Genomic DNA, 5,504 nt, shown 5'->3' on the forward strand with positions numbered 1-5,504 from the left:
TAATATCTGTCTCACTGATCAAAAATTATCATATTGATATAAGCTGAGACATTATAAAATTATCAATTAACATACAATAATTTTCTTTCTTGTTTTTTTTTTTTTCTTTTTTCCTTTTCTGTTTTAGGACCAAGCTGCTCATTTGACAGATAAAGTGAAAGCACTGCTTGCTACTTACAATTCTGTGGTATCCTTTTTATATAGAAACAGAAATGTCTTCAAAAATCAACTGATATAACATGATCAAACACTTTTTCTTCTTCTCTTCCTGCAATATTTAAAATTTCATATTCTGCTAATATCAACGAAGCTTTTTTTTTTTTTATCGCTTATCTTCCCAACACTTGCATCACTGAGGTGAGGTACATCAAACCATTCCCATGATCCTCGTCCTATAAAATTCATTCTGTAAAATAAGCTTTGGTCTATTGTTTTTAATGCTAGACTTTTACTATGATATGTATCAGCAGACTTTAGCTGTCACTACACTCATAAATTAATTAGTTTTGTAAGACAGTCGCAGACATCTGTCACATTTTTATAACCTCAAACAAACTTAATTTTTATCATTATTTCAAAAAGATATAACTACATATGTTTTAGTAGTTGATTTGTCACTATTATTCAATATCTGTCACTTCAATAATGTAGTTGATTCCTACTTATACAGAGCGGAGGAGCATTCTGTCACTTACCCAAAAACATATTCCATTTTTATTCCTTGTAACCAGCCTTTTTTTTTTTTTTTTTGCCGCAAAGACCTTCTAGGTAAGAAGAAGCTGACTACTCCTCTTTACTCTTTTACTTGTTTCAGTCATTTTGAAAATAATGAAGAATTTTGTGAAATAACTTTGCCATTTTTAAGCTGGTGTTTGGAACTGAAATTAACATGAAATTTTGATGGAAGGTTTTAATTTAAACCCGGCTGAAACAGGCTCTGGCTCCGTGGTACAAATGTCTTGTTTTCATAAGATTTGAATTAAAATCTTCCACCAAACCTTAATCACAATTTATGTTCCTAACACTAGCTTTATATTTAAAATAATTGAAAGAAACACAGAGCATCTCAAAATAAATACGGTAATGAAAGAGTTAAAACAAGACGCTTTTATCATGGAACCAGGAGTTGTTTCAGGTAGGTTGGTATCAAAATGATTAAGGCCCTAGTACTTTTAGTTTCTTATTACTGTAACCTCTTCAAAGTACTATATTTTCTGCCATACAAGCTGATGTAGTGCAAACATTTAAGCATCATCACTGTCTTTCTCCAAACCCTGCTGCATTTCACATGGAATTTTTGGTCCTCCAAGCACATCTGAATGTGTAAGTCAGCCAGCCTTTTTTTGGCTGTAAATTTTGGCCTGAAAAATTCAACTTGCAATTTGGAATATATATGGTACCTGAGATCTCATGTCACCTTATTCTCATAGCCTCTTTACTTTTAATGATATAATTATGTAATTCTTTCAATATGCAATTATTATTATTTTTTTTTTTTTTCCAGTCAGGTTCATTGTTTCAGTTATAAGCCTTAAATCAAATCTTTTAGATCACCACCCTTTCTAAACAGTTTGTTGTTTGGGACCAAATGCTTACCGATCTGGAAATCCAGGCAAAACCAGTAAAGAAAGCTGATTGAAATATTAAAATTGGGAAAACGTTTTTTTTTTAAATTTTTTTTTTTGCATTTTCTTTTTCTGCACTTAAAGCTTATCTGTGTATATGTGTTTTTGAGAGAGAGAGAGAGATGATGAAAATTAAGAGACTTGATAAAAAGTAGTGAGGTACCGAGAGAGAGAGAGAGAGAGAGAGAGAGAGAGAGAGAGAGACAGAGAGAGAGAGAGAGAGAAATAAAGAAGGAACAAGGGGAAAGAGAGCTAACAGAAAGGAAGAGTAAAACTAAAAGAGAGAGAGAGAGAGATGGGGAAAAAGTTTCATAGTAAGTGTTAAAAGTATTTAAGAGATTTACAATAAGAAATTATGAATGGGACTTGTGAAAGAAAGAAAGAAAGAGAGAGAGAGAGAGGAAGACAGAGAGAGAGAGCTATGTAATTATTTAATATCTCATATCATTAGGCTGAAATAATAGACTACTTTCGTTAACTTTGTTGAGTTTCCTTTTAAAATGAAAGCTCTAAAACTGGCACCAATATTGCACCAGCTTCATTATACATTTATTACTGTTCTTATGATATAAGGTAACAGTGGCAGATTAACAGATTCTGGACAAAATGCCATCCAGTATATCTTGCTGCGCTGAGGTCCACTTTGCCTCTCGTCCCTTCGGTGGTTGATGAAATAAAGTACCAGCCGAGTACTGATGGTGGGGGTTACTGTAACTGACTTCCCCACTCCCTCCTCCAAATTTCAGGCCTCATGCCTATGTTAGAAATTATTACTTAGAGCAGTCACTTGCTTACGAGCATTGGCCATTGACACAATTTTCTTGGACAGTCCTACCCCAGGTCTTGTTGGGTTTAGTGTTGTCATTGATGCTTCTGTTACTACTTTTTGTTTTCAGGTAAAGGTGTTGGCCCTATGCAAACCCATTTTTACCTGTGCAAAGAGATGGTCCCTCTTAGTCTGCCCTCTGTCCTTTGACCTGTCCAGCATGGGAGGCCCTATCAGGAACTTGTGCACTGCTGGCATAGTGCTCAGTGTCATTGAGGCATACAAGCCTCCACGCAACAAACAAGGACTGGACCTTGTAATGGATGAAGAGCAGTGGATCGATAGAACCATTACAGCATTGGAGAAATTACCTTGTGGTATTTGTTCCAGCCTTATATATACCAAGTTCAACTCCCACTAAGGTCAGCTTTTCCTTTCATCATTTCAGATTAAATTTAAAAAATTAAATATTAGTCAAGTACAGTGGGGATCGATTGAACTGAGTAACCCCTCCTGCCATCAAAATTGCTGGCATTGTGCCTAGATTAGAATCTATTATTATTATTGTTATTCATTCGGGGTTGATAAATCAAGTACCAGGGAAACAATGGGATCGATGTAATTGACTGGTCCCCTTGGATTTGTATTGTCTTTGCTGCAAATAAAGAAAAGATTACTATTCTTATATTATGTCCACAAAAGGTGGAAGTAAATTATTATTTGTACTGTGGAATAAATATGTTAAAGCTTTTATATCGTTGTTGTTGTTTTTATATTGTTTCTGTGTGTGTGTTTAGCAATGCACATGACTGCAAGTAGCCAGTGAATGCTTTGCATAAAAGGAAGCTTAATATCTACAACTATTAATGTTGATGTTAATGTTGCTGTCTCTCCTCCATACTGTAAACTCTCTTTCTGTAGCATAAAGCCACTTTCCTCGATATTGCAGCCCCTCAGTTGAAGGGTTCTTGTCTTGTGTGTTACATGGTTATCGTATTGGTGCTGGGGCCCTGTAAAAAGCACCCAGTGCAATTACTGTGAAGTAATTGGTGTTGAGAAGGGCATCATCCAGCCATTGATATGTCATGCCAAAACAAACATTTCATGGGAAACGTCATGCAAACAAGATCCATTCTAATACTCAATCTCAGATCAGAAACTCCAATCATTGTCTTGTCACTGAAATTGTGATCTAATTCATTGTAATCACTGACATCCTTGAGAGAGAAAACATGACCACCATGCAATCTCTCTCCTCCTTCATTCTTGCATAATCCAAGGCTTTCCACTTATATAATAAATCAATACAGTTCCAAGTTCCACAAGATTTTAATAATGTATATCTGACTGTTATTAACCTGAGGCTATGGAGAAGAATCTTAATGCATTTATTTTCAAATTTGATTGAAACTTTGGAAACAGCAGACAAATATTATTTTCCCTTCATTTTCTTCCAGACATTCTTTCTGACTGCAATCTTTTTATAAACTGTTTTATTAACTTATTTATACATTCATCATTCTAATTTTAGCCATTTTGCTTTATTTTTATCTGTCTAAGCTATCTATCTATCTATCTATCTATCTGTCTATGTATACATATCTCTCTATCTATCTATCTATACATACATACATACACATCTATCTATCTATCTGTCTGTCTAACTATTTTTACTATCTTTCTGTGTACCCCATCCACTTCATCTCTTTTCCCTTATATATGTGTGTGTGAGTGTAAATTATTAGTAGTATGTATATGTAATATATGGCCGCAGCTCTAAGCTGAAACTATAAACAAGTAAACGTGTGTGTGCTTGTGTGTGATGAAGATGAGTACCAGCATTCTTATGTGGCAGGCTTGATAGTTGTTGAAAGATTTCTCTTTACATGAAACCATTTGTAGCTTTGTTAACCCACAAATAAAGTGTGTATATATATATATATATATATATATATGTGTGTGTGTGTCTGTGTGCGTGCGTATACACATATATAAAGGGACTGCGAGTTGCGGCGATTTGCTGTACTCGAGAAGACACATCAAGCTAAGTAAAATCACAGACATCCATACATACAGGCTGGTCCTTCAGAGGTGCCAGTGCTACATGAAATGCACTCATGGCGATGCAGTGAAAATGCACCCATGCCAGAAGCATATAAAAAGGACCCAACACACTCTGTAAAGTGGTTGGCATCAGGAAGGGCATCCAGCTGTAGAAACCATGCCAAATCAGACAACTGGAGTCTGGTGCAGCTAGCCAGCTCCTCTCGAACCTTCCAACCCATACCAGCATGGAAGATGGACATTAAATACTCAATACTTAAATATTTCATCATCATTCATCATTTAACATCCATAGTCTATGCTGGCATGGGGTGGATGGTTTGACCAAGGCTGGTAAGCTGAGGGGCTGCATCAGACTCCAGTCTGATTTGGAATGGTTTCTACAGTTGGATGCCCTTCCTAACATCAACCACTCTGAGAGTGTAATGGGTGCTTTTATGTGCCACTAATATGAGTGCCAGTTGTGTGACACTAGTATCTGCCACAACTGGCTTGATGGGTCTTCTTCTCAAGCACTTGGTCATTTGTCATTGCCTCCATGAAGCCCAACACTCAAAAGGTGCTTATACACACACACACACACACACACACACAGGATATTAGATGACGGCACAGTTAAGAAATACTTCATGGTTTTCAGAGATGGAAGATATTGGAAAAATGAAAAAAAACAGTGAGCAGTTGCCATATTTTTTCCATACCTACCATCTCTGAGGAACACATGGTATTACTTAACCATGCTGTTCTCTAACATCCACTTATCATACCCATGGCAAAACTGATTGGCAAGATTAACTGTAATGGATCTGTAATACTGTATACCTTGGTTAACATACTCAGTCTACTGATAAGTATACGAGTGTATATTCTTCCTGAGTTATGGATTCCTAGATAACTACATAGGTACATGTATATAATATATATATATTTATATACACGCACATATATGTGTGTGTGTGTATCTGTCTATCTATCTATCTCTCTCTCTATATATATATATACATATATATATATATATATATATGTATGTATGTATGTATATATATATA

General features: G+C 35.6%; 1 long non-coding RNA gene across 1 annotated transcript; it reads left to right on the forward strand.

The window, feature by feature from the left end:
* The first annotated feature begins 12 nt into the window (after positions 1 to 12).
* Positions 13 to 3,144, forward strand: LOC106883608 (uncharacterized). Its single transcript, XR_001411144.2, has 2 exons — positions 13 to 187; positions 1,550 to 3,144. It is a non-coding gene; the product is annotated as an uncharacterized LOC106883608 (long non-coding RNA).
* Positions 3,145 to 5,504: the final 2,360 nt, after the last annotated feature.

This window comes from Octopus bimaculoides, chromosome 12 (genome assembly GCF_001194135.2).
Source record: "Octopus bimaculoides isolate UCB-OBI-ISO-001 chromosome 12, ASM119413v2, whole genome shotgun sequence".
NCBI lineage: Eukaryota > Metazoa > Mollusca > Cephalopoda > Octopoda > Octopodidae > Octopus > Octopus bimaculoides.